A 13,728-nucleotide genomic window follows, 5' to 3' on the forward strand; every position below is an offset into this window, starting at 1 on the left:
CCAAATCAAACAGCGCCAGAACTCCTCTCAACAGATAAATGCAATGAATTTTCCTGCTACTTTAGTGAAAAAGTACAAGCCATCAGGTCAAACATTGTTACAAACCAGCAAAATAACAAAACGATGCTGCACTTAAAATCACCTAGGAATAATTTAATTACCATGACAGAATTTGACTCAGTGGATCAAAATACTGTAGTAGACTTGGTTCAGCAATTGAAACCTTCCACGAGCTGTCTTGACACAATTCCATCTGGCTTTTTCAAAACCATTGTGAAATCTGTTCAGATCGATTTACAACAAATAATAAATTGCTCACTTCAATCAGGTGAACTTCCTAAATGTCTGAAAGTAGCCGCCGTCAAGCCCATTCTAAAAAAGAGAACACTGGATGTCTCCCTGCTAGCAAATTATAGACCAATCGCAAACCTTCCCTTCGTAACTAAAATAGTTGAAAAAGTGTTTTTTAATCAACTCAGCAATTTTTTGAGCTTAAACGGACTTTTGGATAAATTCCAGTCAGGTTTCCGACCTCATCACAGTACAGAAACAGCTCTGATTAAAGTACTGAATGATATAAGATTGAGCACTGATGCAGGGAAGGTATCAGTGCTCGTCTTGTTGGACCTCAGTGCAGCATTTGACACGATTGATCATAATATACTGTTAGACAGGCTGGAAACTTGGGTGGGGTTAAATGGAACAGTCCTTAAATGGTTCAGGTCCTATTTGGAGGAAAGGAGTTACTTTGTGACCATTGGAAATTTTGAATCTGATCGAAAGGCCATGATATGTGGGGTCCCTCAAGGGTCAGTCCTTGGACCCCTGTTGTTCAGTCTGTATATGTTACCTTTGGGTCAAATGCTTCAGAACACCGATGTTGACTATCATAGTTATGCAGATGACACACAACTGTATTTATCTATGTCCCCAAATGACAGCAGTTCTATTAACGCATTGTGTCATTCTCTAGAGCAAGTTAACAACTGGATGAACCAAAATTTCCTTCAGCTGAACGAAAACAAAACGGAGCTCATTGTTTTCGGCAATAAAGAAAAGAGGATTGCTGTTAAAAAACAGCTTGAGTCACTGTCTTTAGAAACTAAAGACCAAGTTCGAAATCTTGGGGTACTAATAGACTCAGATCTGACCTTCAGCAATCATATTAAATTCATCACTAAAACAGCCTTTTACCAGCTGAAAAACATATCCAGACTGAAGGACTGCATGCTTCAAGCAGACCAAGAGAAGCTTATCCATGCTTTTATCTCCAGCAGACTAGATTACTGTAACGGTCTTCTGACTGGACTCTCTCAAAAGAACATGAGACAATTGCAGCTCATTCAGAACGCTGCAGCTCGAGTTCTGACCAAAACAAAAAGATCAGAACATATTACTCCAGTACTTAAGGATTTACACTGGCTCCCTGTCAGCTGTAGAATCGATTTTAAAGTTCTGCTACTCGTCTATAAATCACTAAATGGTTTGGGTCCTGAATATATCCAAGAAATGCTGATTGAGTACAAACCCAGCAGGGCTCTGAGATCTACAGACTTGGGCCAACTAGTGGAACCCAGAGTTCGAAGCAAACATGGTGAAGCTGCATTTAGCTATTATGCTGCACACAGATGGAATAGGCTACCAACAGAAGTGAAGTCAGCCCCGAGTGTAAATGCTTTCAAATCCAGGTTAAAAACTTTGCTTTTTTCTTATACCTTTGATTAGGGACTTTTAAACAGCTTTAATTAAGTGTTTTTTTTTTATTATTATTTTTATTTTTATTTTTATTTATTTTTTTATCATTATCATTTTAAACTTCCTTATGTTAAATTTTTTAAAGTTTGTTGAATAATGTTTTAAGATTGTTAGTTTGTAACCTATTTTCATTTATTTTTCTTCCTCTGAATGTTAACTACTGTTTCTTGATGCTTATGTGTTGTCTTTCCTCGTGTAAAGCACATTGAGTTGCCTTGTGTATGAAATGTGCTATACAAATAAACTTGCCTTGCCTTGCCTTGCCTTGCCTTAACGGATCCCTGTCCCGCTACGATTGTCCTATGGCTACGAAAATTGTGTGGCACCTGTAGCACATCCAGATGAACAAAAACCTTTTTGATATGTGTACCCTAAAATAGACAGGAAGTGAGGTATGAGTATTTGAATGTCCAATTTTGGCCCATTTTTGCACATTTACAGGGGTCATACTTTTGCCCGCTTCTCCTACACGGTTAACCCGATTGACTTCAAACTTGGGCTGTACCATCTCAACACCTGGGACAACATCATGGTAAAAAATCTAAAGTTTTTGACATACTATATGACGGGGCATCAAATTTACAGTTTCAAAATTCTTACTTAACAAAGCATTGCCGGTGGTACGTTTAATTGAGAGCCACGAAAATTGGTACACATATGTAACAGACTATGATCTACAAAAAAGCCTGTTGGTGCCATATGCTAAACCTAACAGGAAGTCCGCCAGAGGCGAGGCGTCAAATTTTGTGTTTCAAAATTCTTATTTAATGAAGCATTCCCGGCTGTACATTTCACCTAGAGTTACCAACATTTGAAGACATATGTAACAGCCCTCAAGGTACAAAAAACTCTTTTTGAACCATATGCTAAATCGAACAGGAAGTCCGCCATTTTGATTTACTTTGGAACGTGTTGCCATTTTTTGGGCCATTTCATAGGGGTCTTATTTTAACTAACTGCTCCTACAGAGTTTATCCGATCATCTCCAAACTTGGTGTGATTCATCTTAAGATGTTGAAGATGAAAAGTTATTGAAAGCTTTTTATTTCGTCGCACGCTGTTGCCGTGGCATGCACAGTTTGCAAAGGAAAAAATTCCCTCTTAATGAAGCATTCCCAGTTGTACGAAGCAGCGAGAGCTACGAAAATTTGGAGACAAATTTAACAGCCCACGATGTACAAAAAAGTCTCTTGGTGCCATGTGCTAAACCCAACAGGAAGTCCCGTAGGGGCCGGTCATCACATTTTGAGGTAAAAAACTCCTCTTTAACGAAGCATTCCCGGTTGTACGTTTCACCTAGCGCTATGATAATTTAGAGGCATACATAAGAGCCCACGATGTACAAAAAAGTCTCTTGGAACCATCTGCTAAACCAAACAGGAAGTCCGCCATTTTGATTTACGTTGAGATTTGTAGCCATTTTTTGTGGCCTTTTTTAGGGGTCATATTTTAACGAACTCCTCCTACAAAATGTATCCGACTGTCTTCAAACTTGGTGTGCTTCATCTTAAGATGTTTAAGATACAAAGTTATCGAAAGTGTTTTATTTTGTCGCACGCCGTTGCCATAGCGGTGCATTGTTTGCCAAGTAAAATGCTGCTTTTTTTTTTTTATCTAAACATGTGCAAAAACTCATGAAACTTTACACACACATCAGGCTTGTCATAAGCATGAATATTTTAGAGAGTTTTTCTGCAATTTTCAATAAATGGCTCAATAGCGCCATCTCGACATTTTTATGAAGCTTTTGGAAATGTATGATTCAGCTAGATGTGAAAAAATTTGGATACCTATCAGCCTAAGACTTACAAAAAAGTTTCTAAAGCCAAGATATTTAAGATGAAAAGTTATTGAAATTTTTTATTTTGTCGCACGCCTTTGCTGTAGCGATGCATTGTTTGAAAAGAAAAATGTTTTTTATATGATTCAGCTAGATGTGTGAATATTGGGAGATCAGCCTAAGACTTACAAAAAAGTTTCTAAAGCCATATGCTAAACCAAACAGGAAGTCTGCCATTTTGATTAACTTTGGTATTTGTTGCCATTTTTGGGGCCTTTTATAGGCGTCATATATTCTTTGGCGAGTTTCATCTTAAGATATTTAAGATGAAAAGTTATTGAAATTGTTTATTTTGTTGCACGCCTTTGCTGTAGCGATGCATCGTTTGCAAAGAAAAATGTTTTTTATATGATTCAGCTAGATGTGTGAATATTGGGAGGCATACCTATCAGCCTAATACCTCCAAAAAGTATTCTACGAAAATTTGTAGACATATGTAGCAGCCCACGATGTTTAAAAAAAGTCTCTTGGTGTCAAGTGCTAAACCCAACTTCGTTTCTTGATAATTTGGAGGCATACATAAGAGCCCACGATGTACAAAAAAGGTCTCTTGGAACCATATGTTAAACCAAACAGGAAGTCTGACATTTTGATTTACTTTGGTATTTGTAGCCACTTTTTGGGGCCTTTTATAGGGGTCATATTTTCAGCAAAACTTATCACATCGTCTTCATTCTTTGGCATGTTTCATCTTAAGATATTTAAGATGAAAAGTTATTGAAATTTTTTATTTTGTCACATGCCTTTGCTTTAGGGATGCATTGTTTGCAAAGAATTTTTTTTGAGAGTCTAAACACGGGGAAAAACTCACAAAACTGCACACAGATCAGATCTCTCATGAACATGAATATTTTATAATTTGTTGTGCAATTTGTAATAAATGGCTCAATAGCGTCGTCTAGATAGTTTTATGAAGTATATCCGATTATATGGTTCAGCTAGATGTGTGAATATTGGGAGGCATACCTATCAGCCTAATACCTCCAAAAAGTATTCTATAGCCATGTGCCAATCCATTTTGATTTTATTTTAAATTGTGCATCATTTTTGGCCTTCCATGAAACTTTGCAAACACAAAGCATGTCTAAAACATTTACAATTTAGACGGTTTCCTATGAAACAGTACCCCAATATGCCAGTACCCCGACATGCAAATACCCCAACGTGGCCCGGGTTGCGAGGGCCCTTTATAGCTGCTCGCAGCTCTAGTTATTCTTCTTTTTCTTCTCCGCAAACAATCGCATTTTTGAGACACTAAACGTGAACGAAAACTCACCAAACTTTACACGCACATCAGGCCTGGCGAAAAATTTTATATTTTAAAGTCGCCATACATGATAACAGAAAAATGTCTCCTTAGCGCCCCCTACATAGGTTAAACGGATCCCTGTCCCGCTACGATTGTCCGACGGCTATGAAAATTGTGTGGCACCTGTAGCACATCCCAATGAACAAAAACCTCTTTGAAGTGTGTACCCTAAAATAGACAGAAAGTGAGGTATGAGTATTTAAATGTCCAATTTTTGCCAATTTTTGCACATTTACAGGGGTCATACTTTTGCCCGCTTCTCCTACACGGTTAACCCGATTGACTTCAAACTTGGGATGTACCATCTCAACACCTGGGACAACATCATTGTGAAAAATGAAAAGTTTTTGATATACTATATGACGGCGGCGGCGCATCAAATTTAGAGTTTAAAAATTCTTACTTCACGAAGCATTGCCGGTTGTACGTTTAATCTAGAGCTACGAAAATTGGTACACATATGTAACAGGCTATGACCTACAAAAAACTCTTTTTGAACCATATGCTAAACCTAACAGGAAGTCCACCATTTTGATTTATTTTGGAACGTGTTGCCATTTTTTTGGCCATTTCATTGGGGTCTTATTTTAACGAACTCCTCCTACAGTGTTTATCCGATCATCTTCAAACTTGGTGTGATTCATCTTAAGATGTTTGAAAATGAAAAGTTATTGAAAGTTTTTTATTTCGTCACACGCTGTTGTCGTGGCATGCACTTTTTGCAAAGGAAAAAAATCCTTCTTAATGAAGCATTCCCAGTTGTACGAAGCAGCTAGAGCGACGAAAAATTGTAGACATATGTAACAGCCCATGATGTACAAAAATGTCTCTTGGTGCCATGTGCTAAACGCAACAGGAAGTCCCCCAGGGGCCGGGCATCACATTTTGAGCTAAAAAACTCCTCTTTAACAAAGCATACCCGGCTGTACGTTTCACCTAGAGTTACCAAAATTTGTAGAGGTATATAACAGCCCTCGAGGTACAAAAAACTCTTTTTGAACCATATGCTAAACCTAACAGGACGTCCGCCATTTTGATTTACTTTGGAATGTGTTGCCATTTTTTTTTTGGCCATTTCATAGGGGTCATATTTTAACAAACTCCTCCTACAGAGTTTATCCGATCATCTTCAAACTTGGTGTGATTCATCTTAAGATGTTGAAAATGAAAAGTTATTGAAAGTTTTTTATTTCGTCACACGCTGTTGTTGTGGCATGCACTTTTTGCAAAGGAAAAAAATCCTTCTTAATGAAGCATTCCCAGTTGTACGAAGCAGCTAGAGCTACGAAAATTTGTAGACATATGTAACAGCCCAAGATGTACAAAAATGTCTCTTGGTGACCTGTGCTAAACCCGACAGGAAGTCCCCCAGGGGCCGGGCATCACATTTTGAGCTAAAAAACTCCTCTTTAACAAAGCATGCCCGGCTGTACGTTTCACCTAGACTTACCAAAATTTGAAGAGGTATGTAACAGCCCTGGAGGTACAAAAAACTCTTTTTGAACCATCTGCTAAACCAAACAGGAAGTCCGCCATTTTGATTTACGTCGGCATTTGTAGCCATTTTTTTGTGGCCTTTCTTAGGGGTCATATTTTCACGAACTCCTCGTACAAAATTCATCCGACCGTCTTCAAACTTGGTGTGTTTCATCTTAAGATGTTTAAGATGCAAAGTTATCCAAAGTTTTTTATTTTGTCACATGCTGTTGCCATAGCGATACATTGTTTGCCAAGTAAAGTGCTGCTTATTTTTTTTGGTCTATACATGTGTGAAAACTCATGAAACTTTGCACACACATCAGACTTGTCATGAACATGAATTTTTAGAGATTTCTTGTGCAATTTGCAATAAATCCCGCCCTCTATACATTTTTATGGAGTATTTCCGATTGGATGATTCAAGCGCGAAATAACTAAAGATGACTTGACTTGACCTAGATTTGTGAAAACTCAGAGGCATACCTATTAGTCTAAGACCTACAAAAAGTATTATGTAGCCGTATGCTAAACCTAAAAGGAAGTCCGCCATTTTGAATTTATTTTGGGAATTGCACACAATATTTTGCGTTTTGATGAAACTTTGCACACACAAGGCTTGTCAAAAACATTTTAGATGGTCCTTGTCCTATTTGACAGTACCCCAACGTGCCAGTACCCCGACGTGCAAGTACCCCAACGTGGCCCGGGTTGTGAGGGCCCTTTATAGCTGCTCGCAGCTCTAGTTATTATTATTCTTCTCCGCAAACGATCGCATTTTTGAGACACTAAACGTGAACGAAAACTCACCAAACTTTACACACATGTCACGCCTGGCGAAAAATTTTATATTTTAAAGTCGCCATACATGATAACAGAAAAATGGCTCCTTAGCGCCCCCTACATAGGTTAAACGGATCCCAGGTCCGCTACGATTTTCCTACGGCTATGAAAATTTTGTGGCACCTGTAGCACATCCAGATGAACAAAAACCTCTTTCATGTGTGTACCCTAAAATAGACAGGAAGTGAGGTATGATCATTTAAATGTCCAATTTTGGCCCATTTTTGCACATTTACAGGGGTCATACTTTTGCCCGCTTCTCCTACACGGTTAACCCGATTGACTTCAAACTTGGGATGTACCATCTCAACACCTGGGACAACACCATGGTAAAAAATCTAAAGTTTTTGACATACTATATGACGGGGGCGAGGCATCAAATTTAGAGTTTCAAAATTCTTACTTAATGAAGCATTCCCGGCTGTACGTTTCACCGAGAGTTACCAAAATTTGAGGACATATGTAACAGCCCTCGAAGTACAAAAAACTCTTTTTGAACCATATGCTAAACCTAACAGGAAGTCCGCCATTTTGATTTACTTTGGAACGTGTGGCCATTTTTTGGGCCATTTCATAGGGGTCTTATTTTAACGAACTCCTCCTACAGAGTTTATCCGATCATCTCCAAACTTGGTGTGATTCATCTTAAGATGTTGACAATGAAAAGTTATTGAAACCTTTTTATTTCATCGCACGCTGTTGCCGTGGCATGCACTTTTTGCAAACGAAAAAAAATCCTTCTTAATGAAGCATTCCCAGTTTTTTACGAAGCAGCTAGAGCTACGAAAATTTGTAGACATATGTAACAGCCCAAGATGTACAAAAAATTCTCTTGGTGCCATGTGCTAAACCCAACAGGAAGTCCCCCAGGGGCCGGGCATCACATTTTGAGCTAAAAAACTCCTCTTTAATGAAGCATTCCCGGTTGTACGTTTTACCTAGAGTTACCAAAATTTGAAGGCATATGTAAAAGGCCTCGAGGTACAAGAAACCCTTTTTGAAACATATGCTAACCCCAACAGGAAGTCCGCCATTTTGATTTACTTTGAAACGTGTTGCCATTTTTTTGGCCATTTCATAGGGGTCTTATTTTAACAAACTCCTCCTATAGAGTTTATCCGATCATCTTCAAACTTGGTGTGATTCATGTTAAGATGTTGACGATGAAAAGTTATTGAAACCTTTTTATTTCATCGCACGCTGTTGCCGTGGCATGCACTTTTTGCAAATGAAAAAAAATCCTTCTTAATGAAGCATTCCCAGTTGTACGAAGCAGCTAGAGCTACGAAAATTTGTAGACATATGTAACAGCCCAAGATGTACAAAAAATTCTCTTGGTGCCATGTGATAAACCCAACAGGAAGTCCCCCAGGGGCCGGGCATCACATTTTGAGCTAAAAAACTCCTCTTTAATGAAGCATTCCCGGTTGTACGTTTTACCTAGAGTTACCAAAATTTGAAGACATATGTAACAGGCCTCGAGGTACAAAAAACCCTCTTTGAAACATATGCTAACCCCAACAGGAAGTCCGCCATTTTGATTTACTTTGAAACGTGTTGCCATTTTTTTGACCATTTCATAGGGGTCTTATTTTAACGAACTCCTCCTATAGAGTTTATTTGATCATCTTCAAACTTGGTGTGATTCATCTTAAGATGTTGACGATGAAAATTTATTGAAATCTTTTTATTTCGTCGCACGCTGTTGTCGTGGCATGCACTTGTTTGCAAAGGAAAAAAAATACTTCTTAATGAAGCATTCCCAGTTGTACGAAGCAGCTCGAGCTACGAAAATTTGGAGACATATGTAACAGCCCATGATGTGCAAAAAAAGTCTCTTGGTGCCATGTACTAAACCCAACAGGAAGTCCCCCAGGGACCGGGCATCACATTTTGTGCTAAAAAAAAACCCCTCCTCTTTAACGAAGCATTCCCGGTTGTACGTTTCACCTAGAGCTATGATAATTTGGAGGCATACATAAGAGCCCACGATGTACAAAAAAGTCTCTTGGAACCAAATGCTGAACTAAACAGGAAGTCTGCCATTTTGATTTACTTTGGTATTTGTAGCCACTTTTTGGGGCCTTTTATAGGGGTCATATTTTCTGCAAAACTTATCACATCGTCTTCATTCTTTGGCATGTTTCATCTTAAGATATTTAAGATGAAAAGTTATTGAAATTTTTTATTTTGTCACACGCCTTTGCTGTAGCGATGCATTGTTTGCAAAGAATTTTTTTTTTAGAGAATCTAAACATGGGCAAAAACGCACAAAATTTTGCACACAGATCAGATCTCTCACAAACATGAATATTTTATAATTTGTTGTGCAATTTGTAATAAATGGCTCAATAGCGCCGTCTAGATATTTTTATGAAGTATATCCGATTATATGGTTCAGCTAGATGTGTGAATATTGGGAGGCATACCTATCAGCCTAATATCTCCAAAAATTATTCTATAGCCATGTGCCAATCCATTTTGATTTTATTTTAATTGTGCATCATTTTTGGCCTTCCATGAAACTTTGCAAACACAAAGCATGTCAAAAACATTTACAATTTAGACGGTTTCCTATGAAACAGTACCCCAACATGCCAGTACCCCGACATGCAAATACCCCAACGTGGCCCAGGTTGCGAGGGCCCTTTATTATTATTCTCCGCAAACAATCGCATTTTTGAGACACTAAACGTGAACGAAAACTCACCAAACTTTACACGCACATCAGGCCTGGCGAAAAATTTGATATTTTAAAGTCGCCATACATGATAAAAGAAAAATGGCTCTGTAGCGCCACCTACATAGGTTTAACGGATCCCTGTCCCGCTACGATTGTCCTATGACTACGAAAATTGTGTGGCACCTGTAGCACATCCAGATGAACAAAAACCTCTTTGATATGTGTACCCTAAAATAGACAGGAAGTGAGTTATGAGTATTTGAATGTCCAATTTTGGCACATTTTTGCACATTTACAGGGGTCATACTTTTGCCCGCTTCTCCTACACGGTTAACCCGATTGAGTTCAAACTTGGGCTGTACCATCTCAACACCTGGGACAACATCATGGTAAAAAATCAAAAGTTTTTGACATACTATATGACGGTGGCAGGGCATCAAATTTACAGTTTCAAAATTCTTACTTAACGAAGCATTGCCGGTGGTACGTTTAATCTAGAGCTACGAAAATTGGTACACATATGTAACAGACTATGATCTACAAAAAAGCCTGTTGGTGCCATATGCTAAACCTAACAGGAAGTCCGCCAGAGGCGAGGCATCAAATTTTGTAATTATATTAATTATTATTAATATAATAATTAATTATTATATGTAATATTATTAAAAAAATAAATAAATTTCAGTACCCCGACGTGCAAGTACCCCAAGGTGGCCCAGGATGCGAGGGCCCTTTATAGCTGCTCGCAGTTCTAGTTTTTTTTTTTTTTTTTTTTTTTCAGCAGCAGGAATCATTCCTTGTCAGGAATCTCCAAGACACATTAGGTCTCCCTGTGTGTGTTGAGGAGTGTCATTGACTCATTCACTCCCAGCAGCCATTTTGAATGAGGCAACCCCCTTCGCTCCAGGCTGTTTTACTGGATTTAGACTGATTTTGCAAGGCCCACACAATATTGCATCCTATTGCTATCAAAACATGAAACCTACCAAAAGAAAGATTAGAGTCTCTCCTTTCATCAGGAAAAAAAAAAGTATATTTCTATCTGTTCGCAATTAAAATGAGAATGCAGTGTTCCCTCGCTATAACGCGGTTCACTTTTCGCGCTCTCGCTGTTTAGCGGATTTTTTGTATGCAATTTTGAAAGCATTTTTTATTTTATTTTTATTTTTTTTACAGTAATGTACCGGTTTTAGCAAATTTATGAAGGTTTGAATATTGAAGAAGGTTTAAACAAGAGAAATATGAGAAAATGTAAATGCCTCGATGAGAAAAAGTGTTTATAAATGCATCGTGAGGGGTTTTAAGAACCTTAAAACATTTTTTAATAAACGTAAAATGTAAAGCTAACTAGTTTGCGGAATTCATTTACCCTAATTTCTGGACTATAGAGTGCACCTAATTATAAGCCGCACTCAGTACATTTGTCAAGGAAAAAGCATTTTGTCCATACATAAGCCGCACCTGACTATAAGCCGCATGTGCCCACATTGAAACATGAGATATTTACAAAGAAAGACGGTACACAGAAAGAGTTTTCAAAATATACATTAGCTTTTCTTTCCAAACAGTGCCTGTGATGCAGCAGCAAGAAACAGCAAGTAGTAACACAGCACTAACATAAAAATAACATACAAGTAAAAGTCAGTGAGACTGAGACTTGTATTTTCCATGATGAGGGTCTGTTCATGCTCATTTTATTCATGCACAAAGTGCCAAGTTACATTAAACTTGTGTCTTCCTTGAATCATTTATTCCACCTGTCTCACTCTTACCTTTTCTGCTCGAGCACCCCTGGAGGCCGTTAGAAAAAAATGCAGGGAACACTATATAGCTAAGCTTCATCCTTATTCACAAATTTGCTTAGAATCGTTTTTTTTTTTTTTTTTTGTGCTTGTTTTCACTATTGGCCCTGGTTGCTCTCTTATACTCTGCTGCCACCTGCTGGCCGTTTTTGTAATTACTACTTTTTTTTTCTTTTTTTTTTCACCCATTCTATGCAGTTGAGAGGCTGCATCAAAGCCTTCTGTATGCTCCAGCACAGGGCTAGTCAATCGCCGTCCTCGAGGGCTGGAGTCCTGCAGGTTTTGGATGTTTCACTTCTCCAACACAGCTGATTCTTATGATCAGCTCATCAGCAAGCTCTGCATAAGCCAGAGAACATGGAATCTGCTTGTGTTGGAAGAGGGAAAACCTCCAAAACCGGACTTTGGCCCTCGACGCCCACTCCTGCTCCAGCATAAAAAGAAAAGAAAAGAAAAGAAAAGAGAAAAAAAAGAAGAAATACATCTTTGGGACACGTAATACATTTAAAATAGAACATATTTATACATTTTTGGGAGCAAGTGTGTTAAATAGCAGCAAGAAAATTGTTGCCAGGAGTAGTTATAAGCCAATGATATTGTGTTTGGCAAAACACTACATGTATCAAAAGTATTGGGACTCGGATGATGCAGGGCGTGTGCTGCGTTTGTATTAACTAATTGAGCTCAAAATGCTCGGCATGCACGCACTCACACCCGTCACCATGGGCGGGCCATAGGGGTCCGTGCCGCCCACCAAGATGATTGTGCCCGCCCAGTTGAGGCATGGATCTCTAAAATGGTTCTCCTTTTTTTATTATTATATTTTTCCATTCATTCGGTTTAGCACTCTTATATCCGAGTGCCAGTAAACGCAACACAGGTCTCGCGGTGTCGGAGGTATGTTACGTTTGTGTTGGCTGCTTCAGTTCATTGCTTCTAATGCTCACCACTCGCCGAATTGTTCTTGTTTTTGGCATCGGCTACGGCCAACGGTGGCCATTTGTACAAGTAACGTTTTCTGGCGGCATTCTTGCAAGATGTCACAATATGAAGGAATAGTGGTATGGTTTTGTTTGATTGAAAAATTATCTGCAACAGCCATCACAGTCTTACTGAAAATAATGCTAGGTATGCCTTACGCTGACTTATACGCATACGCGACAAATATGTCAATGTTGGCGTTCAATGCAAGAGTCATGTACATTTTGTACAAGTGAAACTGCAAGTTTCTGAGGACGCTGGCGCACAAGACAAGTGAGGAGGGACATACTACAAACTTCTTTCGTGTCGGCAACTAGTCACTTGGAAAAAAATCGTTTATCGTTTTGGCATTTACAATGAGGTAGGATTTTGCTTTCCTTTTTTCTTTTTAATTCTGCTGCAGACACCGTTCAAATAGGTGGCCCGTTCGAAGCAATATGTCAGCACATCCGCCCTATTGGATGTGGCAATTGTATTTGCCATTACATCGGCAAAAGTAGTAAGATTGACTTTGAATGGGATAATATAATCAAAGGTAATAATAATTCCTTATTAATCCAATGAGTTGTGGCTTGATGATACGTCTCCAAGGAGAAACAGAAGGAGGCATCTTTACAAATAGCTTCACTTTGCCTCATCCAATATGGCTGCTGCGTCAACATACTCATGACGCCACCACACTCTACTTTATGTGTGTGGACTGTAAATGCGGTCTATGATAATACTCATTCAATGGATAGATGCACGACAGTGCTACATAAATTTATCCAAATATATTGGGCAAGTTAATGCTGTCAGTATGGTATTCATAACAATTGGGCCCGCCCATGCATTTCATGTGCCCCCCTTAAGCCTGGGCTCTGGTGACGGGTCTGCACGCACTACAGCGTTTGAAGCTCAACTCACGTGTTCTGCTACTTGAAAGGATGTGCGTTTACGCGCTATGCGGGACACTTGGTCACCCTAATTGGGACACAACGCGAAATGTCTTGTTGGAAGAATGTGCCAATACTTTTGTAATTGGATTGTTGTCCCTAAT

The 13,728-nt window shown here is 38.8% G+C and overlaps 1 protein-coding gene across 1 annotated transcript in view; it reads left to right on the forward strand.

The window, feature by feature from the left end:
• Positions 1-13,728, forward strand: part of magi2a (membrane associated guanylate kinase, WW and PDZ domain containing 2a) — a 550,070-nt gene that overhangs the window by 475,530 nt on the left and 60,812 nt on the right.

The sequence above is a fragment of the Festucalex cinctus genome, chromosome 16 (assembly GCF_051991245.1).
Source record: "Festucalex cinctus isolate MCC-2025b chromosome 16, RoL_Fcin_1.0, whole genome shotgun sequence".
Taxonomy (NCBI): Eukaryota; Metazoa; Chordata; class Actinopteri; order Syngnathiformes; family Syngnathidae; genus Festucalex; species Festucalex cinctus.